The 26,967-nt window shown below is 39.6% G+C and overlaps 1 long non-coding RNA gene across 4 annotated transcripts in view; it reads left to right on the top strand.

Annotated features, from left to right (window-relative positions):
• LOC140532702 (uncharacterized) overlaps positions 1 to 26,967 on the top strand; it is a 38,202-nt gene that overhangs the window by 464 nt on the left and 10,771 nt on the right. For 2 of the 4 annotated variants that reach the window (XR_011976634.1, XR_011976631.1), the window contains exon 1: positions 2 to 26,967. This is a non-coding gene — a long non-coding RNA (uncharacterized lncRNA). Of the gene's footprint in view, position 1 lies in introns of those variants that run through there. The other 2 variants (XR_011976633.1, XR_011976632.1) reach the window with 2 other exon arrangements.

Genomic DNA, 26,967 nt, shown 5'->3' with positions numbered 1-26,967 from the left:
GCTGTGGGTTTGGAGCTAGCATATGTGTATCTTTCTACTCCACCATCTCTTGATGCAGCTTAGTAAGATGATCATTGTGAGTTGCTAGAAAAATTCATAGGGGCAGTTAGGTGGTGCCATAGTGCACAAAGCACTGGGTCTAGAATTAGGAGGATTCATCTTCCTGAGTTCAAATCTGGCCTCAGACATTTACTAGTTACGTGACACTGGGCAAGTCACTTAACCCTATTTGCCTCAGTTTCCTCATCTGTAAAGTGAGCTGGAGAAGAAAATGGCAGACTGCTTCAGTATCTCTGCCAAGAAAACCCCAAAGGGAGTCAACAAAGAGTTGGATACAACTGAAGACCAACAAAACTAATTCTTCCGAGTTCAACCCGATGATGACAGACCTGTAGAGAGACAAAGCATTTATTAATGACAACTGTGTCCCATGACTGGTCCTCTGATGACAGGCATCATGTCCATTACCACGTCTACATGTCTTCTCTTGGTAGGATATTCCGGACTTCTACAATGCAGACCAGGACTTTGATAACCCAGGGTTACCTTTATATCACAGAGAGGTGTTAATATAGGACCTGTGTTAGGAAGACATTTATAGGCAGGAATTTGTCTTAATAGGAATTAGGATGGTGAGAAGACCAAGGGCTATAAGAGGCTCACTTGTAGGAACTGTAGATTGTTGTCAGAAAGAAGAGTGAGGCTTAGAGAGGAGGTGATGGTGTCTTGAAACATCTTGTGGACGAGGGTTTAGATGTGTTCTGTTTTGCTCCTAGAGGACAGAACCATCAGCAGTGGGTAGCAGAAGGAGATTTGGACTTGATAGGAAGATTTCTGAGTAATCAAAGCTGTCTAGAAATAGAATGTGAAACCTTGGAAAGTAGGGAGCCACCATCATTAGGGGACTTCCATGGGAATTCTGAATGACCGCTTTGTCAAGGTGTTATGGGGAGATTCTTGCTCAGGTACAGACTGGATTAGCTGGGGACCAGCTAATTCAGATTCTCTGAAGGGGCTTAAATGCTATTCAGATCATTTAATGCCAGGCTAGGTGGAGTACCTTGGCTTTGCAAGGAGGTATTTTCATGAGTGTCTGAGACAACTTTTGCCTGCCAGTTTACTACATTTGATTTAATGAACCACATGCTTTCCCCTCTTTTAGCAGATGGGTGTTTCATGTGTTAATTATGTGATGGAGGTTTTCTGTAGTTCTGTGGAATGATGTGTAGCTATGTGCACAAAATGAAAAATATAAAATTAAAAACCCTAGCTTTGGGGCAGCTAGGTGGCTCAGTGGATGGAGCATGAGCATTGGAGTCAGGAGGACCTGAGTTCAAATCTGGCCTCAGACACCTTCCACTTAGTAGCTGTGTGACCCTGGGCAAATCACTTAATCCTAATTGCCTTGGGGGGGGATCCCTAGCTTCAGTAGCAATGCTTATGTGTAAAGGTTTGTCCAGCTCCAACATTGTCTTCTATCTCTGAAGTTTGTGGTCTTGGTGTATCAAGCTATTGCCTATCGAAAACCTCAGTATTTGATCAGTTACTGTACAATCAATGAGCATTTATTATACACTTATTGTATGACAGGCAAAGAAACACAAGAAGAAAATCTTCTTTATAGCTTAAGGTATTGCATAAACAGAATAGTCTTCACTTCTTCTGTCTCTTGCTGCCAAACTCTTCTATGCTTATAAAATCACCTCTTTGTAGTTATATTAAGAAAAGAAGCCACCTTATAAGTTTTCTCTAAAGCAGCATAATCTTATGTAAATTGAAACTTTCTCAAAGATCTAGTGTATTAGTGATTTCTTCAGGACAAAACTCAAAGAAATTGTAACTACCTTGCCACTGTGATTCACTGCTGTTGACATGTTACTTATTTGTGTACTTAACAAGGGACAGAGTGGATGAGAAATACTCTGTCTGAAACCCAAGTTTCACATTGACTTGATTTCTCATAGTCTTCCCACAGTTATGTAGGTATTAACGAGCAGAGCTTGGATTAGAACCCAGGCCCTCTAGCTCCAAATTCACATTCATTCCACTGTATCCATCCTTAACAATGACCCTAATAGCATCACTGACAAATTAATTGTCTAAAATAGATAATGGAAGATAGAGGAAGCAGTTTCATGAAGGTGGTGGTAGGAATTATGCAAGACCCCATTTGTTACTTTCTAAGAAAAGGCAACCCACAGCAACCTCTAACTAGGAAGTTAGCCATGTGAATAGAGAGAAAGGGTTGGAGAAGAGAAATATGAAAGTAAAAGCTGTGAAACTTGGCCGCTAAATACATAGGATAGGGAGAGAGAAGAGTACAGGACAATCCCACGGTTTTGAATCTAGGGGACTTGAAGAATGGTGGCACGCTCAACAGAAAGAGGCAAGTTGGGAGAAGAGGTATGTGTGGAGGTTAGAGGAAGGAGGGAAGATAATAAAGTCAGTTTTGGACATGTTGAGTTTGAGGTATATATGGGGTATCTCTTTGGAGATGTCCAAAAATAGCTGGTGATACAAGACTGGAAGCTGGGAAAGATCAGGGCCTAGATACATAAAATCATAGATTTAAAGCTAGAAGAAACCCTAGGACCCAGTTAGCCTAACCACCCACCAACTGGATGGCCCTCTAGCATTCTTGACCATTTAGTGTAGAACTATCCATTTACATCATAGTAATTGTGGAATATTGTTTTTTGGTTCTACTAATTTCTCTCTGCATCAATTCACACAAATCTTCCCATAGTCCCCTCCACTGAATCTCTTGCATTCATCAGTTCTTACTACACAATAATATTCCACTATATCTTGTATATCACAGGTGATTCATCCATTCCTCTCATAGATTGACACCTACTTTTGTTTCCAGTTCTTTGCTACCAAAAATTGCTGCTATGACTCTTCTGTTGTCATGTTTTTAAGGTAAATTCATTTTGGAAGGAAGACCCTTGAACACAATCCTATGGAAAGAGACTCTGAAATCCCCTAGACCACTACTCAGAAAGTCACCATGTTGGGAGAAACAGGGTAGGACCACGTGGAGAAAGGAACCCACCCGAGAGCAAGAGTTGGGTGTCTTGTTGTCCAGTAACTTTCTACTTGCACTCATTATTTTTTGCCAGGTAGGTGCTAAAGTCAATGGTTTCCATGCTGTTGCAAGAGTGGATGTGCTACTAGCCTTCCTATGAGTTTCAATGGCTATTGCAAAACCCTAGTTCCTCCTGGTGGTTCTGCTTTTCCAAGCCATTGATGTGACTCAGGTTAAAGGATAAATGCATAGGAATAAAATTTGTTCTAAAGAGTTGTTTTTGTTCTCCCCAGCAGTAACTCAAGAAGGGAGTGGTATTCTGTATTATGTTAAGCCCATGGGAACCAAAAAAATTATAAATTCTAAATTTCAGGAATGCAGAATGAAGTAGAATATTTTCTCTTGTGTTTTGTTTTGTTTGGATTTTTCTCATGGTTTCTCATTTTAATTCTTCTATGCAACATGACTAATGTAAAAATGTGATTAATAAGAATGTATATGTAGAACCCATATAAGATTGCATACCATCTTGGGGAGGGAAGAAGGAGGGAGGAGGAGAAAATCTAAGACTTATGGAAGTGATTGTAGAAAACTGAAAACAAATACATTAATAAAAAAATTCTAAATTTCAGGAAGTCACTTTTGAGAAAAGTGATTACTGCAATAAAGATTCTATTGTTCCTGTCATACAGTCTTCCTTCCTCCATCCTTAAAAAGGATGATTCCCTTTGTTTTGCTCTTAGTAGAAATCCTGTATGTGCAGAATCATCCTCAATCTTAGTTTGGGCATTTGCCTTCAGGAGAGGGGCTGATATTCACCTTCGGGGCATCAATTTGGAGACAGTTGTGTGTTACCTTCTTTGGCTCTTCCTTTATGAGCTCTTTCCCTTTTGAAAAGAAAAACAGTCATTCTGAAAGCCCCCTTTTTTAGTCAGTATGGGGGCCTTTTCAGGTTTGTGGTACAAGAGACTGTCAGTATGAATATTCAGTAAGCACATAAACTGAGAGGAAAGCTGTTGGTTTCCAGACAATGAATGAAAACTTTGATTTTAAAATAATTCTTGGTTGAAAGCTGAGGCCCTACCTTCCCATGCCCATGATGCTTTCCCCCCTATACTGGCCTTTGCCATAATAACCTGTAGTCTTTCAAGACTTCATTGTTACTTGGATAGTATGGTGACAGGGGTTACTCATAGTTATCAGAAAATAGACCAAAAAAAGTCCAAAGACAGATTCCTGGCAATCTCTCAAACACTGAATGAAGAAGCACTTTTGAGAACTGCAAACACATAGTTTCCACATTTCACCAAGGAACTAGGGCTTTGTTTCTTGGGAGTTCTCTTCCTGAAGAGTTGAGTTGTCCCATCTTCTAAAGTTGTTATCCATGTCTTTTCCAAACCAGTATGTTGATGCCAAACAGGTGTGGCAAATAAAATTAATAAAGGTAAACTGAGGTAAAGAGTCCTGAATAAGATCAGTTTATTAACAGCGACTCCTATAACTGTTAACAAAGTGGGTCAACTGGCAACCTCAGTAAAGCTGATGACCCCAATGAGAAAGGCACCTACTTTTGAGAAGGTGGAACCCTTTTTATTGACACACAACAAAGAATGGATCTTGGTAGGTGTGAAGAAAAAGGGATAAGTTGTTAGGGTTGAGGCAAGAACATTGTGATTGGCTATACTAAGAAAGGTGGACTGGCATCTCCCCTCTCTGACAATTAAGGAATGTTCATTGTTTTATGGAGCCCATCTTCATGTTGTAATCTTTGCTAGGGGATCAAAACTACCAGACTCCTTTGTCTCCTTGGAGGAGATAAAAACTACCCTAATTACACCTTGCATTTTAACATTTACAAAGACAAGTGACAAATCTTTTCAGGATGGTTAACTTGTGGGGTTTAAAGATAACAAACACAGGTCCTGGAAGTGTCTCAAAGATTACTGTATGAAAGAAAATAACTATTCTTTTAATTATAATTTTAAACTAGCTCAGAGGGAAAGCTAAATTCCTGAGCTCAACTCAGGGACATGGAAGGGTAACTTTAGGCAGATGCAGATTCACTTTGCAAGATAAATTCAATACAATATAGAATCAGAGTAGTATTAACCTAATTTTCTTCACAGGGGAGGATACTTGTCTGGCAGCTCACAGGGTTAGGAAGCAGCAGGAGGCTCAGATTGGTACTCATACACCCTTACTTCCCTGTGGCATGTGATGTTGCCCCACTCTTAAGCTCAGAAAGCACTTGCCTAAGGAGGGGAGTAGAGAGAAGCTTGTGAGACCCCTGGAGTGTGGTGGGGCAGAGGACAAAAACTCTACGAAGTAGAGGTTCTCACAAGTGCTTCTTTGAACAATGTTTGACAGATTGCTAGGAATTTACCTTTGAACTTTTTGTTTTGGTCTATTTTCTGATAACGACAAAGTAGCCCCACCCATGATACCACTCAAATAACAATAAAGGCTTTCAAGATTGTTTTGGCAAATGCCAATACATGGGAAAAATATCATGGGTATGGGAAGGTAGGGCGTCAGTGTTTAAACAAGAATTTAAAATCAAGATATGAGTCCATATCCTCAGTCCATGGGCTTTTGTGAACTTAATTTGAAAAATATTTTGAGACCTAACTTTTAATATAATGGTCTTATTCATATCCATTCTTATCTATGTTATCCATTTATCCTATATCCATATTATCCATTATCCTTATATTATCCATTTAACAGCTTTACTTTAAGCTTCACCAGACCATCAGAGGGCTCCAAGGCATAAAAAAGATTAAGTACCTGTGTCCTACTCTCAGAAACAATAACATAACCATAGATTGCAGTCACATAACCTTTTGATGATGATCACAAAGCTCTTTGCAGACATTATTTCATTTTATCCTTACAGTTGTCCCTAATAGTGGGTAGTGTTGGCAGTATTATTCCCATTTTACCAATGAGGAAATGGAGAATGAAAGAGGTTGTAATTTGCCCAAGATGGTGGACAGCCAATAAGTTTTAGTACTAAGAATTGACAGTAAATCTTCTAACTTGAAGTACAGTGTTCTTAACTCTAATGAACAGGGATATAGATAATCAGTTGGTCCTATCCATCAAGGCCAAAAGTCCTAGAATTCAAATGCACCAGTCATCTCCTCCAGATCCTTTAATTCTCTTCTCCTTGTACTTTTCCATGAGGCTAGTTTCTCAGTAGCATCACCATCATAGGAGGAAAGATGCCAGTTATGCAGTAGTCATAAAAGGAGAAGCCCATGAGGTGGTGGGAAGAGTAATAGGTTGCAATATGGAGATTTTGATTTGAATCCCAATGATGGCACTTGTCAACTGGATGACTTAAACTCTCATGACCTCAGTTTCCTTATCTCAAAAATAGGGATAATAATGATGGTGACAAAACTAGATAGGGATGTTGAGAGGAAAGTACTTTGTAAATGTTAAAATGTAAGACAAATGTGACCTGTTATTCTTCTTGGGATCAGATATTTACAGCCAAATGAGGCCAAAGAGCTTAACAAATTTGTCCAAAGTAGTAAGAAAATTCAGAAAATTCGGCAGGATTTTGCCTGCAGTGTGATTCCTCCACTAATGTCCTGCTCGCATCCTACTGATGTGATGTTATGGACACAACCCTGGGTTCTCAAATTCTATTCCAGTCCAATCACAAGTACCAGTAGGTTCTGTCAAGCCTTCAAGCATGGCCCTGGTGATGGATTGTGCCTATTTATCTGAAGACTTTGATATGAAGTTTACAATAACATCATTGGCAGACGTGAATTTCCTGGCTATGGCAATTCATGATGATCCTTCCCTAGAGGCTTATATGGTCTGGTGAACAGAGTCCTACAACCAGGAAGACCTGTATTCAAAGTGCTGATATTAGTTATGTGACCGTGTATAAGTCCCCTAACCTCTCCAAACCTCAGTTTCCTTGACTGTAAAATGGGAATAAGCAAGTTCTGCCTCTTGAAAGGAGACTTTCCTGCTCCCTCCCCTCCTGCCTCAGCCACTACAAATGCTTGCTTTCTAAGGCCACCTTCCATGTTTTCTACACAATTATCTTGTCCATACCAATTTGTGAATGTATTTTCTACCCTATTAGAACATAAACTCCCTGAGGAGAGGGGCTGTTTTTGCTTTCTCTTTGTATCCTCAGTTTTTAACACAGTGGTTGACATATAGTGAACCCTAAATAAATGTTTCTCTTTTGATTGGTAGCTCCCACCTCAGAGGGTTATTGTGAGACCTAAAGGAAATAAGAGCTTTGCAAGCTTTAAAGTACTATACAAAGGTCTTTTCTTCTTCTTCTTGAAAGAAGTATCCAAATGAAGTCATGTGTTCTTGAAGTATTGAGCACTGGTACTAAGTTCATTATAAGTGTCCTATGTATCATTATTGTGTTCATCCTTCATTGCCGAAGAAGACCATACCATTAAAGAAATGATGACATGACTTGCACTTCACTTTGTTTTGAGTGAGGGAGGTCTGTGCAGGTCACCAGCCTCACTTCTCCTCCAGAGCCATCTGAATCCAGTGATCCGATATCCATCAGAATGACTGGAGATGACCCAGAGTGCACTGGGAGATCTTGGCCCCTTTAGGCCAAGGTCTATTTAGGTACTCACTCAGGGTGAGGTAACACCCATTCGTTGAATTGGCCTGTTTAAGAAGCAGCCAGGGGATGGCTACTAGAGCTAGTCACAATTTGAAGGAGGGAAGTGTAACAAGGGTAGTCTAGTCATTATTTGTCTGTTTGAAGGAGAAAGGATTCGTGGTTGATGAAGGAGTATATAGTATGCTATAGTGGAAGAAGCCCTCAACTGGATACAGTGATGCCAGCAGAATGTTGGTATAAAAGTTTAACCTTTGTTTCTGGAGAAAGTTGGAGTCATTGAAAGAGCTAAGCAGTTTCTTGGAAGCAAACCATCCCACTCTCCTCCTGGTCAGTTCTGGGATCAGCTCCTCCATACACGCTCTTCATGCATAGACCAACTCTATAGGTTATCCATCCAAATTCATGTCATAAGGTGGGATATATATTTATATCTATCTATCTATCTATCTATCTATCTATCTATCTATCTATCTATCTATCTATCTATCTATATCTACACATATATTCTTCATCTTTTGGTCTTTATTGTGTGGATGGTCAGGCCAAAGTCTTTGACTAGTTAGTGATCTCTTCTAGAAGGTTCTGAAATCTTCCTGGGCTTAATGCAGTCATACAATGTCTTCTGAAAACAGAAACATCTGGAAGATTTCACCATCCACAAAACATTCTTTTTCAGTTTGCCTTCTGCTTGCAATCTTCTCCATCACAGTGACTTTATTGAGCATATGTCTCCTTGTTTTATTCACTATCAGATGTTTCTGATAAAAGAGTTGTTGAACCAGATTGTTTCTACTTTTATGGCTTTTAAGGAATAATTTTGCTGTATTGATGTGAATAGGCTGCAACATATAACCAACAAGAAATATTTAAGAAAAACAGGAGTAAAACATGTCACCAGAGAAATGTATGATAAAGAGAGAAAATGGGCTGATCACATGGTGAGGGCACCATGAATGATAGATGGCTAGCTAGAGTATTCTACTGGTATTCTCGTGATGTCAGGAGGAAGGAAGCAAGGCATCCAGAAGGTTGGGTGGACCCACGTTGGTGGATTTATGGGAAGACTTGGATGATAGCTGAACATCAAGGACAAGCATGGGTAGATTGCAATCTGCGTCCTTGAAGGCAACACACAAGTACCCAAGACCACCTATAACATTCCAAGATTTTATAGTGATTAGTGAAACTTCCTGCTGTTACTCAGCGCCCACCCATCAACTTTTATTTGGTTGAATTTGTACCCAGATCTTCTGTGTAAGCTGGCTCAGTGTCACACCTCAAACTCCAGTGTCTTTGCTACTATCCAGTGAAAGCTATAGATTTGCATAATTGGCCCGTATGGTCTTCCCAGTTTAGTTCAAATCAACACTTCCTCAGGCTGTGATGCATGAGCCTTGTAGAGTGAGGCTTGTAATAGAGATCTCTGAAATAATCTGTTTGTTTGTGATGTGATAACAAGTAGACCAACATTTTTGTTAATCATCTATCACATGCTGGGCACTGTACCAGGCACCAAGGAAATAAAAGACAAAAGTGAAACTGTCCCTGCCCTCAAAGAGCTTACATTTTACAGGTGGGAAACAATATGGTTGTTTCAAATGTTTGAGAAGCACTCTTATACTTCTCAAGGAGCTCTGGGACTCAGTGATTTAGTCCAATGGTTATCAGTAATGCACTGGAATTGAACTGGTCTTTCTCTCTCAGGTCATCTGCCTCTTTGTGTATTGGGCCTTGCCCATGGCTTGTGTCTGATGTGGGTTCTTTGACAAATGGTGAATTCCCAAGGAAGTACCTTGGAAAGTTCTGTGAATGACTAGACTATCTGAAAACAACAAGTGGGAGGAAATTATATGAAACAGACTTAGAGCAGTTATGACTACCTCTCTTAGGTGGGGTCTCTACAGGGTAGGACAAGCTGTCTAGGGGACATTAGGGAAGAGAAGAACATTGAGTTCTTATGAAGTCATTACTTAAATGATTTTCAGCATTGGAAATGCCCCTTGATGCTGATAAGGACAGTATTATTTTCTCTGTGGTTAATTAGAATTTTTAAAAAAATCCTGCTGCCCTTTCTGATTTCAGAGAACTGAATACTCTAAGAGATGCTTAGTGCTAGCATAGTTTTATCTTTGATGATTCAGAAGGAAGGTTTGGGGTCATCACCATGAGTATCAGTTACTATTTCATAGCAATGTGTATTAACTGAAACCCAGTGAACTTGACCTTCTAATAACTGTATTTTCCCCCCAAACTAGCTCATCTTAAAGACTGATGTTTTTCTAAAAACATCTTCAAATTATGTCTTATGATGAATTTGGGATCATTATAAATTCATTGTAACCTCCTACATGTTTAAATCTATAGCAGTGAGTCACTAAGAATTACTCTTCTGTTCTGAGGGACTTCAGGTCCTGTATTATTCAATGATGTCTGTTGCAGTGATATTTCATTTATGATGTTCTATTTATCCAGCAGAATCAGGAATACAGAGAAAAGGAGACTCGGGAACATTTTTGAAAGGCCCTTATATGGAGGAGATGGTCAGTTCATTCCATCTGAACCTAGAGGCAGAACTATGAGAAATGGGTAGAAGTCATAGAGGCACTTAGGCTGCATGTTGGGAAAGATCTTCCTAGTAAGAACCAAATTTATACAGAAGTAAAATGGACTGTCTTGAGAGATGAGAGGTTACATACTTCCTTGAAGGTCTTCAGGTAGAAGCTGGATGACAGTTTGTTGCCTCTTTTTAGTGGGAATTGCTTTGGTGTCTGGGTTGGACTAAAAATTCCAGGGGTCAGTAAATGTTGGCCTGTGGGCCAAATTTGACTCTCCGCTTGTTTTCATAGTGTTCATGAGTTAAGAGTTTTTTGTTTCTTATTTGCATTTTTAAAATATAGTTTTATTGTTTTTTGTTTTGTTTTCAAAAATATTTGATTTTCTCCAATTACATGTAATGATCATTTTAACATTCATTTTTTAAAAAAATTTGAATTTCAAATTCTCTCCTTCCCTCCCCTCTCCCCACATTGAGAAGGCAAATAATCTGAGGTTATACATGTGCAGTCATGCAAAAGACATTTCCATATTAGTCATTTATTGTTTTTAAAAAGCAAAAACCATTCTTACTTCACCAGCTGGATGTGGTGACCTGGGCCATAGTTTGCTGACCATTGGACTAAATGGCTGCTCAAGTCCCTTTCAATTCAAAATTCTGTGATTTTGTGATTCTTTGAATTATTTTCCTGGGAAGATATATGGCAGCAGATCATGAGATGCCAAAATAATTCATCACTAATTTAAAAAAAGTTATTAAGTATGGATTATGTACCAGCACTGTTCTAGCCACTGTGGATACAAAGATACAGATGAAACATTTCCTGTCTTCAAGGGGCTTACATTCCTTTGAGGGAAATAACATAAATAAATAATATAATTTACATATAAGAAAATACTTCGGGGGTGGGATAGTAGGTCATTGGTTTCATTGAAATAGAGATTTCCAAGTGAGGAGAGGATTTACCAATACATACTGGCACCTGATATGCCTAGAGCAGGGGTGAGGCATCTGCAGCTTCAAGGTCACAAATTTTGATTCAGTCAAAGGGCCACATTTCAGGACCTAGAGGGCCACATGTGACCTCAAGGCCACAGGTTCCCTATGCCTGTCCTAGAGAATTACCTGTATATCTCAAATAAATAGGTGATTTTTTTAGATGAGGAGGGAGCCATCAGAGCAGGAGGAGAGACAGGAAAGGTGTTGTGGAGTGACATTTAAGCTGGATTTTATAGGAAGCCAGGGATCAAAGAAAGAAGAAGAGGTGGGGTGGGAGTAGAATGTTCAAGTATCAAAACTGAGGGATGGTAAATGGATTATCCAAGTGCTACGTTGGCACCCTTGAAAAAAGAACCAAGTAAGGTCCCCAGTACTTTGTGGGATCCTCTGTGGAGAATTTCAGAAGAACCTTGATGGAATTGCATACAACAAGAAGTTGCAGAAGTGAATTGATCTACACCCCTTATCTGTCAGGAAGAGAATGCCCTCCAGAATGAGGTCAGGTCTGTATAAACTAAGGTAAATTTCAAGGAATAAACTATACCACCTAAGTGAAATTTCTAGATTACTGACTCATGCCTCTTTAAATGTCAATACTTCTATGGGCAAGTAAGTTTATCAATGAGAGTACTTCATCCCAAGCAGAACACAACCCATCCATGCCTTCTCAAGCCATGTCATGCTTGTGTGCATCTTTGTAGATAGAATGCTGAACCTGGATTTAGGAAGATCATAGTTCAAATCCAGCCTCAGAAACTTCCTGACTGGGTAAGCCATTTAACCTCTTTGTGCCTTAGTCTATTTATCAGTAAAGCAGGGATAATAATACTCCTTGTGTCCCAGGATTGTTGTAAGGATAAAATGAAATATTATTTTTAAAGTGCTTTGTGAGCCTTCAAGTGTTATATAAAGTTAGCTATTATTATTACTTATATTTTCATAAGTACTCTGTAGAAGATCTGTCCCATACCCTAGAAGCATTCCTCTGATTTTTTTTTAAAAAAACACTTCATTGATTCTCATTTAACACTCAAACATTCAGTCACTTTTTCAGTTGTGTCTTTCTTTGTGACCCCATTTGAATTTTTTTAAAATATACTAAAATGATTTGCCATTTCTTTCCCCATCTCATTTTACAGATGAGGAAACTGAGACAAACAGGGTTAAGTGTCTTGCCCAGGGTCACACAGCTGGAAAGTGTCTGAGGCCAGATTTGAACTCAAGTAGATGCATCTTCCTGACTTCAGGTCCAGTAGTCTATCCATTATGCCACCTAGCTGTCATTCTTCATTTTCATAATGTAATTTACTCCCTGTCTCTTCTACTCACATGATATCCTTAAGGATGCAATTTGTTACTGCAAGTCATCACTGCTAACAGTAATAGAACTACAAAACCTTTTCCATTGCGTTTTAGTTAATTTTATTTTATTTTGAGGTTTCAGTGTTTAGTATTTTGTAGACACATGACATCTTTAGAAGAACATTGGTATTAAAAAGATGTGATTTTTGGCAGCAAGTAGTTTGAGATTATTGACTGAGCCAAACAATTTTTAAAGAGTGACTGAACTCATTGTCATTCTTTTTATTTCTTGGACCAGCTTACTGTCTATAATGCCTGTTCAGGGAAAAAGTAGTAATAAATTAACTCAATGGGCCACTCATCCAACTGCATGTCATAATCTGAGCAATGTGGATTTTTGACCTACTTTATTTTTCCAATGTATGGGCTTAACCAATCCCTTTGAAATAATCATGGATCTCATCGAAGCAGCTGTGGTAGTATTCCAGGACCAAATTCAGTCAGCACAGTGCCATCTATGAACAAAAACATTTGGAGAATGTCATCACCATTAGAGAATTTTTCTTTCATATGGAATCTATGCTGGATGTCTCCATGACACTGGAAAAGACAGTTTGTGAACTTATCTCTCATTTTGAGAATCGGTTATTGTCTTGTCCCATCTTCAGAAGCCATTTGTGCCAACACTAAATGTCCTCTGTTCTTTTACTCCTGTACTTTTTGAATTTTTATATCTGATTTCTGTTTCATTTTTTTCTGCCAGTTATAACTCCTAGATGTTATCAATTTGTCTGCCTCTTAACAGTTCTCTCTTTCCTTCAGATCTGTGATTCTTCATCTGCTGTGTGTTAGGAAACCAGATAGATAAGAAAACTTGTGAAGATTATGTCTGAAACAAGAATCAAAAGACTGTGAGAGAGGGCCTGAGGAAATGTTCTAGAGTGGGGAGGAATTCTTAACTTTTTGGATATCATGGACCCTTTGACAATCTGGTGAGGCTAATGGGTCCCTTCAGAATGATACATAAAAGAAAACACAAAGGGATCTAACTAAATTAAAATATAGTTATATGTATATATATTTTATATATAGTTATATGTATATATGTGTGTATGTATGTTTGTGTGTGTGTGTGTATATATATTTTACATATATATTTTAAACCACTTTCTTGGACTCCAGAATTCTAGAGTAAAGTCATGAATCCTATACAGGTTCCTCATACATGACATTTCATCTACTATCTCATGCCTTTGCTTGGGTTATATCCCATGTTTGGAAAGCTCTCCTTTCTCCATCTATCTCTTGTAGCCCCTATATTAAGTTTTAATGATTTAGCTCAAGTGCCACCCCTACAAGGGGCTAACTTCACCACTTTTTAATGACAATATAATGACCAAATAATAAACAATGAAATTGTTTCATTTTAAAAATGCCTTTTGTATTTACTTTTCTATGTGCATATTATTTTCCCCCATGTAAAATAAATATATTTTTGAGGACAGGGAATGTTCTGCTTGTATCTTTGTATCCTTACACATTGCCCAACGCATTTAACAAAGGCTTGTTAAATTGAATTGAACTTCTAGATTCTATTAGGCACACAGAGTTGCTGGATTCCTGCTTACTTCACTCTGCTTCAGGTCATATAATTCTTCCTATACTTCTCTGAGTTCTTCCTAGTCATTGTTTCTTATGGTGTAGTGTTATTCCATTATATTCCTATGTCAGAATGTTTAGAAAATGTTGCTGTTCTCTAATTAGAAGAGATTGGCTACTTTGTTTCTAGATCTTTGCTACCACAAAGTACTTTATTCTTTTATCCCTTTAAATGCACTAATTATTGCATTATATATTGTAGCTATGTTGTATCTTATCTGCTATTAGATTGTAAGGAAATGAGAAGTGGGTAAATCTACCATAGCGCCCAGGGGAGTGCTGTGAACACAACAGATAAACATTTCAAAATCATGATGGTGAAAGGATTATGGGTGAAGGCCTTAAATAACGTTATTGTTAAAATCCTCATTATGGTTATCTTTTGGGTCCCTGGGGGGCCTTATCAAAATCCTAAATTGCATTTTTCTTGACTTTCTGGTTTTATCTCTTTTTAGTTTTCAACATTCACTTTTATGAGATTTTGAGTTCCAAATTTTTTTCTCCTTCCCTCCCTTCCCCCCTTCCCCCCTTCCCAAGATGGCATACCATCAGATACAGGCTATGCATGTCTTTCTTGACTTTTAAAAAGCAGAATAGTAGAATTACCATTTTATCTTAAAAATCACTTTGTCAGAATCAGTGGTGTAACAGAACTCTTGCTGATTCTTAGGAAATACCAGGAGTGACTAACATCTGGGTATGATAACATGGCTCTTTGGTTTCTCACCTTCTCCTCACTATCTTGTTTTTAATAAAACCGAATCTTATTTATATTTGCATAATACCGTTTGGGAAGTAAACAGTGTGTTAGAGAGAAATATTCTTTCTAGGCGAAACCACAGTCTGAAGAACCTTCACACATTGTCACTTAAATGCCTGGTTCAAAATGTGCTGATGATCATCTGCCCAAAAAAATGTGAGGCTCAAAGGTGCTGTCTCTGTTTATGCTGGAAACAAGATGACAGGGGAAGTTTTCCTTTAGCCCCATAATTAGTTTGTGATTGCTCATTTGGATGCAAAGTAATCTAACAATCAGTATGGACTACATTCACTTCAGTGCCAGGGGAAATACATACATGGTTTCCCTGGCTACTTGCCATACAATCAATATACCAGGAGACACGTATAGAAAGCTCTTGAGAAATTTCCAGCTCATGGAGAAAGCTCTTGAGAATTCCAGGAATTCGGTGCCATCCAGTTGGTCCCAATCCTGCCATTAAAGCTGTGATCTTGACCAGGTCGATGATAATTTTGATATATGTTTCATATTTTGGGAAGGACATTGATGAGCTGGAGAGTATCCAAAGAGGGCTCCCAAGATTATAAAGGACTTTGTGATCAGGGGAGGAGAGAAATAATGTATTAATGTACTGCCTGTCTCAATTTTGCTTTGGGAAAATCTATTTTTGTCTAAGAGGTTCTGTGTTATTGCTGTTCCTGACCCCTGTGGTGTCTGATGCTCTTAAATCATCCCTAGAGATTGATAGAATGTAGTCTCAGACAAGCACCACGTCAGTGAAATTACCTAAGCTATCTCAGGGAAACCTTTATACCACAAACTTACATGCTTTTAGCCAAGAAGGTACTGGCCAGCCGCAGTTCATAAGGTCTCTGGGGCAGGAGTGGGGGAAGGAGGAAAACCACAAATATACACGTAACAGGTATACATGAGGTGTGGGGTCTGACCACACTCACTCTACTGACATCCAGCCTCAGCCTGCCACTTGATTCATGGACTCATTCAGTTTATTAGTGAGCCTTGTAATGATCTACAAGTATATCAAAAAATTAATTTCTCATGGATAAATGTGTGATTTCTTATTAACTAATTAGCTCCCACTCCAATTCATTAAATATTGATTATTCCATGAGCTAGAAAAACTTTCTTTTCTATTAATAATAACTTTTATTTGTCAGTATTTGAATAAATATTAATATCAAGTCCATAATTTATTCACAAATAACAATAACTACATAAAGACAAACACTACTTGTATATGTGTGCATACCTACATATCTCTATATGTGTAAAGGGATATATCTATATTTATTTACTGTAAAATATTTTGTTAACTAACATCACTGTCAAAATAACTACAAACCCTTAAAAATTTAAGTAATTATTCCTCTTCCTTTGTCTGGAAACATAATCCTTAATTATTCAATTCACTTCAGGAAATGATTGTCTATCAAGCATCATATTTCTCTTTAGAATTAGTTTTTTCTTTTTGTTTTCCCTTCAATAAGCACAAATAATAATCTCTCTCAAACAGACTCTTCATAAAGTTATCTTAACAAAGTTCTCTTTGTGAGGCTTCCTTATAAAGTGACACTGTAGTTGTCATAAGAAAGAAGTCTATTCTCTACTTCTTTCTTTCATTTGCATAGATTCTTTGGAGATCCTCATGGACTACATATAAACTTATAGCTTCTTCCTGACTACGTAGGGAAAATCACATTCTTTAGGCATCACAAATACACCTTCCATCCAGTTCTGAATCAACCCAACTGTATTGTTTACCCACCTTTGTCTTTCCTCTCCACAAGAATAGCATGAAAAACTTTGTCAAATACTTTACTAAAGTCAAAGCAAACTGTATCTACAACATTCTGAGCTACCAGTCTACTCTGCCAAAAAAAAAAAAAAAAAAAAGGAAATAAGGTTAGTCTGGCACAACCTGTTCTTTGAAGAACCCATGCTGGCTCTTTGTGATCACCTTTTCATCTCCTAGATCTTCAGTATCTATGCTTATACGAATATATTCTTGGATTTTTCCAGGAGGCAAGTTAAACTCACTGGATTACAGGTTTAAGACTCAGTTCTCTTCCCTTTTTTGAAAATTGAGACCTTTGCCATTTTCCAATTCTGTAGCTCCTCTCCTGCTAGACTTTGGCACATATCCTCTCTTCCACTTCTTTCAGTACCCTGAAAGTTCTTGGGAGATTTTGTTCATCTGAGTCTAGTATCTTGAACTCAGCAAGAACAAACTATTTACTCCCTTCCTCCCTATTTTGAGGAGCATCAGCTCCCTTTGGTCTGAGTCACCCTCCAGAACAGAAATAAACCTTAACACTACTATAAAGTTTTATAGTAGAATATATGTATGTGTGTATATATGTATGTATACACACGTATATATGCATAGTAGTACTATGATCAGAAAGAACTACTCTTCTTCCTCCTTCAGTCTACTCCCCCATGCCCACTCTTAGCTGTTCCTGAATTATCATAATGTCAACACAGCAAAGCTTAACCAGGAGTAACTCAGGATCCTTCCTTGCAATTGAATTGGTTCAAATTTCTGTGACTTAGTTTCATCACTTCCTCTGGCTTGGGTGTTAACATTCCATAGGGTGTGTTGCTTTGAACAGTCACATAGGGAAAACATCTGACTTTATTTATCCCACCTCAAATTCATAGGATACAAGTACCTCAGGGTTCATAGGGTCATCTTCTCTGGGATTCCCCAAGAATTTCTCTTGAGTTAACCACTCTAGCATCTATTAGGATTGGGAATCCCCTTTGAAATACAGTGACCCTAAAGGATTCCCCCTAAATAACTAAGGTTCTTCCTATTCAACATCTACAAGTGCATTACTAGGTGTAGGGTATGTTCAGGGAGGACCAGTACCTTTGGTGTGATGACTGCCGAGCTCTTTTCAGGACTCTTTCCACCTTTGATGTCCACCTATTCCTCCTAACTCTCACCTGTGGCTCCAAAAAGGTGTAGGATGCCCAGTGGCCATACCCTGGTAAACCATTTCAGCAGATGGGCCAAACCAGGCTGAGGGTAACCAAGGGCTCTCAAACCCATTGGTGAGTTGTGGGGATGTCTACCCCAAGCATGTGAAGACTTCGTCTGGTGGAATGGGTGGATGAGAACAATTTGTTCCAATGACCATGAAGGCAGATGAAGTAAGCGATGTGGAACACTTAGAGTTTGGTTAGACACCGAAGATGCCATGGTCATCCACTGCATTCTGAACCATCGCCAGCTATCTTAACTCTGTCCTGCCACTGGACTATGATGACTCAGAAGGAGAAAGTGAGGCTGACGACTTCGTGCAACTCTGCCTCACTTAAATCCCGCTTATGCATGAATCAAAAGACATCACATCACCCATACCATTTCACTATTATGCCTCAAAGTCCTGTGGCAACAGGCTAGTGATGAAGCAGCAGGTGCGGATACACCGGGAGCTGTAGTCTCAACCCTGCACATAGGCAGCCCAGGCCATAGGGTCGTTTCTCACTGGAAGCAGCAGTGGGACTCAGCAGCCCCCTGGGTGTCTGAGAAGCCTCTTAAGGATCGCACTGCTCACTTCCTGGTGTGTGGAAGGGGGCTAGAAAAGGTGCCCTAAATATTGTCTGCTTAGAAAACCCTGGCCTGTTAACTGCAGCAGGCAGGGAATCCCACTATGTGGTCGAAACACAAAAAAATGTACAAAAACATCTGCAAAGATGATTCCACTCACCATTGGCACATGGAACGTGCACACACTAATAGACAACACAAAATCCAGTAGACCTGAAAGAAGAACTTCTCTTGTTGCAAGACAACTCAACAGGTATCACATCCAAATAGCAGCCCAGAGTGAAACAAGGTTGGCAAATGAAGGCCAACTTACTGAAGGTGGAGCTGGATACAACTTTTTCTGGAATGGGTGCAGTGAAGGGGAGTGCCGTGAAGATGGCGTGGGTTTTACAATCAAAACTAATCTAACTGGCAAGCTGGTATGCCTGCCAAAAGGAGTGAATGACAGGTTCATGACAATGCAATTGACACTCACAGGAAAACGCCATGCCACTATCATCAGCACCTACGCTCCCACCATGACAAACTCTGATGAAATCAAAGTAAAAGTTTATGAAGACCTAGAGACCCTTGTCGTCAATGTGCCAAAAGAGGACAAGCTTATAATTCTGGGTGACTTTAATGCTAGAGTAGGCTCAGACTACCAGACTTGGCAGGGAGCCCTAGGGGAGGAATGGAGTTGAAAACAGCAACAGCAATGGCCATTTACTGCTGAAGACTTGTGTATTGCATGACCTTCTCATCACCAACAGTGTCTTCTGTTTACCTAAATGCAATAAAAACTTCATGGATGCACCCTCGCAGCAAACACTGGCATCTAATAGATTATGTGGTTGTAAGAAGAGACAGACAAGATGTGAGAGTGACAAAGGCAATGTGTGGTGCAAACTGCTGGACTGATCATAGACTTATCCTTTCCAAGCTAAATATTTGCATTCATCAAAAGCACTGCCCCCAAGCAAAATGACTACCAGAAGAATTAATGTCAACAAATAAGAGCTCTTCTCTGAGCATGAACAGTTTGCTGCTAACTTGGAGGGAAAGTTGAGCCAACATACAGTTGGCAACAGTGGAGCAGAAAAGGAGTGGGCAGCTCTCAGAGATTTGGTGTACAGCATTGCATTTGCTCATCTGGGTCAGAACACTTGCAAACACCAACACTGGTTTGATGAAAATGATGGGGAAATTCAGAAGCTGCTAAATGAAAAATGTGAACTCCACAGGATTTACCAGCAGGATAGTTCATCCACCTCTAAGAAGGCAGCATTTAATTCCATCAAAAGCAAAGTACAAGCAAAGCTTAGAGAGATACAGGATTCCTGGGTCAAAAAGAAGGCAGATGAAATTCAGTTTTATGCTGATAGTTAACAATCCAAAGCACTTTTATGATTCCCTGAAAGCTATTTACAGACCTTATGGTGCATCACAACTATTCAGTGCCGATGGAGCCACATTGATTAGTGATAAGGACATGATTCTAGAGAGATGGGCTGAATACTTCCATAGTGTTCTCAACAGACCCTCATCAATCAATGCTGAGGCCATTGACCATTTACCTCAGGTTGAAGTCAATCCCTCCTTAGCTGAACTTCCAAATGAAGAAGAGGTTTTGAGGGCCATTACGTTCCTTTCATGTGGACAAGCACCTGGTGCTGATTCTATTCCAGCTGAGATTTACAAGGTAGAGGGACCACTGCTCATACAAAAGCTGACTGAAATTTTCCAGGTTATATGGCAAGAGGAGATTATCCCCCAGGAGTTCAAGGATGCCTCCATTGTCCATCTCTATAAAGGTAAAAGGAATAGATTGCCCTGCAATAGTCACAGGGGGATCTCTTTCTTAGTCATTGCTGGCAAAATTCTTGCTAGAGTCCTCCTTAATAGGCTGATTCTTCACCTGGAAGATGGACATATACCTGAGAGCCAGTGTGGCTTCAGAAAGAGCTGAGAAACAGTTGATATGGTGTTTGCTGCCCAACAACTCCAGGAGAAATGTCAGGAGCAGAACAGAGGTCCGGACACAATGTTTGTGGATCTGACCAAGACCTTTGACACTGTTAGTCGTGAGGACTTATGGAAAACTACATCAAAATTTGGTTGCCTGGAGAAGTTCATCAATATTGTATGTCAATTTCATGATGGCATGTTTGCCCAGGTTCTGGATAATAGACAAAGCTCTTGTGCCTTCCCAGTCACCAATGGAGTGAAACAGGACTGAGTGCTTGCTCCCATGCTTTTTAGCATGATGTTTTCAGCCATGCTGACAAATGCTTTCAATGAGGATGAACATGGCATCAAGGTCAACTACCATACTGATGGTAAGTTCTTCAATTTGAAAGGTTACAAACCAAGACCAAAGTGGAGGAAGTGCCTCTGAAGCTGAGATGCAACAAAGTATGGATCAGTTCTCTGCTGCCTGTGCTCATATTGGCCTAATAATTGACACCAAAAAAACGCAGGTGCTCCATCAGACACCATCACACCATTCATACGTAGAACCATCAGTTACAACAAATGGAGAAGTTTTGAATGCTGTGGATAAGTTCACTTACCTTGGTAGTATACTTTCCAGGTATGTACACATTGACAATGAGGTTGATGCATGCATTGCCAGAGCTAGTTCAGTGTTTGGGAGGCTCCAAAGAAAGGTTTGGGAGAGAAGAGGTATTAGACTGACTAGCAAACTGAAGGTCTACAGAGCCATTGTGCTGACCTCATTGTTATATGCTTATGAAACATGGACAGTCTACCAGCGCCGTGCCAGGAAACTGAATCGCTTCCATTTGAACTGTCTTAGGAAGATTCTGAGGATCACCTGGCAGGATAAGGTACCAGCTGCTGAAGTCTTTACTTGAGCTTAACTGCCAAGTATTCACACCATGCTTCAGAGAGCTAACTCAGATGGGCTGGCCATGTTGTTTGAATGCCAAATGTACGCTTGCCAAAAAGACTATTTTATGAAGAACTTGCATGGAGCAGGTGATCTCATGGTGGCCAGAAGAAACAATACAAGGACACTCTCAAGAACTTTGGATTTGACTGCACAACATGGAAGACACTGGCACAGGACCGCTCAGCATGGGGTACCCACGTAAGAAAAAGCGCTGTGTTTTTTGAGCAAAGCAGAATTGAGACAGCACAAAATAAATGTAGGATGTGCAAATTTGGGATATCCACTCCAAATATTTAAATGGATTATCTGTACCCAATCTGTGGTAGAGCATTCCGAGCTCCTATTGGTCTGATCAGTCACAGTTGGACACACTGAAATTTCACTTTGTAATGGTGATGTCATTTTAGTCCTCTTCAAAGATGAAGGACAACCACCACTAGCTAGGAATGTCATGGGGGTTCACCCTGGGGGCTTGAGTTCCTGAAAGCACTTCTAGAACTAGGCATAGGTTTGTGTATGTGTTCAGGAAGTTTTTAAAAAAATTTTCAAATTTATTTATTTATTTTAAGTTTTCAACATTCATTTCCACAAAATTTTGAGTTCCACATTTTCTTCCCATCTCTCCCCTTCCCCACCCCAAAATGCTAAGCATTCTGTTTACCCTTACCACCAATCTGCCCTCCCTTCTAACATCCCTCCCTTCCCTTATCCCCATCTTCTCTTTTGTCCTGTAGGGAAAGATAAATTTCTATATCCCATTACCTGTATTTCTTGTTTCCCAGTTGTATGCAAGAACAATATTCAACAGTTGTTCCTAAAACTTTGAATTCCAACTTCTCTTCCTTCCTCCCCACCCATCCCAACTGGGAAGGTAAGCAGTTCAATATAGGCCATATATGTGTAGTTTTGCAAATGATTTCCATAATAGTCATGTTGTGTAAGACTAACTATATTTTCCTCCATCTTATCCTGGCCCGCATTATTTCTCTTCTCTTTTTTGATCTTGTCCGTCTTCAAGAGTGTTGACTTCTAATTGCTCCCTCCTCCCATTGCCCTTCCTTCCATCATCCCTCCCACCCTTCTCCCCCACTTTCCTGTATTATAAGATAGGTTTTCATACCAAAATGAGTGTGCATTTTATTCCTTCCTTGAGTCAAATGTGATAAGAGTAAGCTTCATGTTTTCCCTGTCACCATCCCCACTTTCTCCCTCCATTGAAAAGTCTTTTTCTTGCCACTTTTATGATAATTTGCCCCATTCCATTTCTCACTTTCTCCTCCCAATATAGTCTTCTCTCACTCCTTAATTTTATTTTTTTAAATATGATCCCTTCCTATTCAACTTACCCTGTGCTCTCTCTGTCTCTCTCTCTACATGTGTGTTGGTGTGTGTGTGTGTGTGTGTGTGTGTGTGTGTGTGTGTGTGTGTGTGTAATCCCACCAACTACCCAGATACTGATAAAAGTTTCAAGAGTAACAAATATTGTCTTTCCATGTAGGAATGTAAACAGTTCAACTTTAGTAAGTCCCTTATGATTTTTCTTTCCTGTTTACCTTTTCATGCTTCTCTTGATTCTTGTGTTTGAAAGTCAAATTTTCTTTTCAGCTCTGGTCTTTTCATCAAGAATGCTTGAAAGTCCTCTATTTCATTGAATGACCATTTTTCCCCTGAAGTATTATACTCAGTTTTGTTGGGTAGGTGATTCTTGGTTTTAGTCCTAGTTCCTTTGATTTTTGAAATATCATATTCACTTCAATCCTTTAATGTAGAAGCTACTAAATCTTGTGTTATCCTGATTGTATTTCCACAATACTCAAATTGTTTCTAGCTGCTTGCAATATTTTCTCCTTGACCTAGTAACTCTGGAATTTGACTATAATGTTCCTAGGAGTTTCTCTTTTTGGATCTCTTTCAGGAGGTGATCAATGAATTCTTTCAATATTTATTTTGCCCTCTGGTTCTAGAATATCAGGGCAGTTTTCCTTGATAATTTCATGAAAGATAATGTCTAGACTCTTTTTTGATCATGGCTTTCAGGTAGTCCCATAATTTTTAAATTGTCTCTCCTGGATCTATTTTCCAGGTCAGATGTTTTTTCCAATGAGATATTTCATATTATCCTCCATTTTTTCATTCTTTTGGTTTTGTTTTGTGATTTCTTGGTTTCTCATAAAGTCATTAGCCTCCATCTGTTTCTTTCTATTTTCTTCAGTGAGCTTTTGAACCTCCTTTTCCATTTGGCTAATTCTGCTTTTGAAAGCATTCTTCTCCTCATTGGCTTTTTGAACCTCTTTTGCCAAATGAGTTAGCCTATTTTTCAAGGTGTTATTTTCTTCAGTATTTTTTGGGGTCTCCTTTAGCAAGTTATTGACTCACTTTTCATGATTTTCTTGCATCTCTCTCATTTCTCTTCCCAATTTTTCCTCCACCTCTCTTACTTGATTTTCAAAATCCTTTTTGAGCTCTTCCATGGTCTGAGATCATTGAATATTTACCTTGGATGTTTGGGACACAGAAACTTTGACTTTTATGTCTTTCCCTCATGGTAAGCATTGTTATTTCTCATTCAAAAGGATGGGAGAAATTATCTGTTCACCAAGAAAGTAACCTTCTATAGTCTTATTTTTCCCCTTTTTTGGGCATTTTCCCAACCAGTTACTTGACTTTTGAGTCCTTTGTCAAGAGAAGGGTATACTGTGGGGATCTGTAAGATCTCAGTTCCTCCAAGGTGGCACAATCAAGCATGTACACTGGTCTGGGAGCAACCAGAAACTTTTGTGCCCAGAATCTGTGAGTAGTAGAGTTTCCTCTCCACAACCACCTGGCCTCCAGTTCCACCAAGCCAGCACTGGGGGCTGAGATTGAGATAAACTGCTCAATTCATCCAGGGGCTTTATGATCCAACAATGGATGCAGGCTGCTATGGGAGCTGCTGCTGTCTAATGTGGCCTCTACTGCTGCCTCCTGAGGCTGGAGCTCTGGGAAGACCCTGCTCACTTCTTGGCTACCGAAAAAACCCTCTCACTGAGCTTTGGCGCCTGTCGGTTGAGGGATCTGCAAACTGCTGCTACTGCAGCTGGGGATTCCCCTACCAAGGCCTGCTCAGGTCTTCCTCCTGGTGCCATGATGTGCAGCCAAGGCTTGGCTGGGCTCCGCTCTGCAACTGGTGAGACAGACCTTTCCCATTGGCCTTTCAGGTCATGCTGTGCTGGAAATCTCCTCCACTCTGTCGTTCTGTGGCTTCTGGTGCTCTAGAATTTGTTGAGAGTCTTTCTTTACAGGTATTTTATGGGCTGTGGGGGAAGAGCTGGTGTATGTACATCTTTCTACTCTGCCATCTTGGCTCCGCCCCCCTCAGAAAATTTTTAAAGGAGTTTCTGGAATAGATAATTGCCCCATGATGAACTTTGGCAGCTGGTGGGATTGTGGCTGATGCTAAATGATTTACTGGTAAGCATTTATTTGTACACAGTTTATTAGGGAAAGGTAATAAACATTTGTCTAATACTATATACTAGGCACTATGCTAAGTGGGTTTTTTAAACAATATTGTCTCATTTAGTCCTCATAACAACCCCAAGAGGAAGGTGCTACTATTATCCTCATTTTCCAGTTGGAGAAACTGAGGAAAACAGGTGAAGTAAATTTCCCAGGGCCACATAGCTAGTAAATGTCTAAGACCACATTTGAGCTTATTCTTCCTGACTCTAGGAATGGTGCTTCATCCATTGTGCCCCCTAGCTGCCTCATTAGAATATCTACCCTCAATTATAGCATACCCTATATTATACTATCATATCATATCTCACCAGAGAGACTAGACTTTCCTGAATATCCATACACCCCAATAGGAGAAGAGACAGAGTATGAGTACTACAGGCATCAGATAATTTTAGGGCACTTTTCTAGCACATTCTCCCTTGGCTCTTTTGAATGTGCCTATTTTTCTTTCCTAATTAGATTGTGAGCTCCTTAAGGAAAGGGACTGCATCCTTCCCTCTCTTAGTGTCCTCCATAGTGCTTTCTGTGATGCTGCCTTTGGATGTAACAGGACTGGAAACCTATTTGATACAACAGACTTAAAATGTATTGTGCTGGTAGCTTTTGTTTTTACATAGTTTCATTTTCAAATTTATCTCTCTCCCTTGACTTCCCAGAAGAAGAGAAAAAAATTAATTCAGCAAAAGTAACCAGCACTTCACCTGAGTCTGACAGCATATGCAGCATCCTACACCAGTAGTCCTCTATCCCTGCAAAGAAGGGAGGAAAGTGTATTTCTTCCTACTTTGCTTCAGGGCCATGTTTGATCATAATCACAGAGCATTGAGTTTCATTTTCTTTTGATCTTTCCAGCCATTATTATGATTATTTTGAGTGTCCATGCTCTTATTTTCTGAGTGATAAAACCAGAAACATTAAATGAGCTGCCCAAGATTACCCGGATGAAGGTTTCTCTAATCTCCAGCCAGCACTCTTTCTAAGTTCTACATTAGTTTGGTATATTAGGCATAGGCAACCAAATCATGCATAGAATGCTGGACCTGGAGTTAGGAAGACCAGAATTCAAATCCTGCCTCAGGCATTTCCAAGCTAAGTGACCTTGGGCAAGTCATGAAATGTCTGTCTGCCTCATTTTTCACATCTGTAAAATGGGGATGACAATAGCACCTACCTTGTAGAGTGGTAGCAAGGATCGAGTGAAATAACACACAAAGCACCAATATTAGCAAAAATTCATTTACACTGTTGAGTTGGTGTTTATTGTTTTCCTGCATCTGCTTACTTTGCTTTGAATCAGTTAATACAAATCTTTTCATGTCTCTCTGTAGTCTATATCATTTCCTAAAGCACAAAAATGACAGTTTGTTTAGCCATTTCCTCCTTGATGGACTTCTACTTTGCTTCCAACTCTTTTCCAACTACAAAAAGTGCTGCTCTGGATTCTGGGATGTGTGTGATCTCTGTATTTGACTTCCTTGGGTTGTCCTCCAACAATGGAATTTCTGGGCATGGACATTTTAATCCTTTTCTCAGCATGATTTCGCATTGTTTTCCAAAATGGGCAACAAACATTTCTTTAGCATCTACTCTATGAGACACACTTGGGAGGAGAAGATACACAGTTTTGATAAGACAGAGGTCCTTGTTCTCATGGCTCTTGCTGAGGGGAGGGGAAGGAGTTTCTTGGTGGGAGATGAGATGCTAATGCCAATAACTACACCATACAATTATATTTGACAAGTGTATTAAAAAAAGTCCAAAACAAAATCATGTGGGAGGTCTTTGAGAGAGGAATCACTGTTGATAGGGGAAATCAGGGAAGACCTCATGGGTGGGAATTCAATAGGAGAAGGATAAGTGAAGCAGATCATTTTAGGGTACTCTTCTAGCACCTTCTTCATACCAGAAGGTGAGCAGTGTGGTCCTTTGAAACGTTGCTCAGGTTCGGGGACAGCATGGAGGGAGCTGCCGAATCTTGCTGCTGCTTCAGTCCAGTGCGAAGATGACCCTATGGTCTGGGCTGCCTGCGTGTAGGCTTGTGACTACAACTTGCAGCGCGTTCATTTCTGCAGTGCATTGCTACGGGACTTTGAG

The sequence above is a fragment of the Notamacropus eugenii genome, chromosome 3 (assembly GCF_028372415.1).
Source record: "Notamacropus eugenii isolate mMacEug1 chromosome 3, mMacEug1.pri_v2, whole genome shotgun sequence".
Classification (NCBI taxonomy): domain Eukaryota; kingdom Metazoa; phylum Chordata; class Mammalia; order Diprotodontia; family Macropodidae; genus Notamacropus; species Notamacropus eugenii.
The sequence above is the reverse complement of the archived record's forward strand: the minus strand, read 5'-3'. Positions and strand labels throughout refer to the sequence as shown.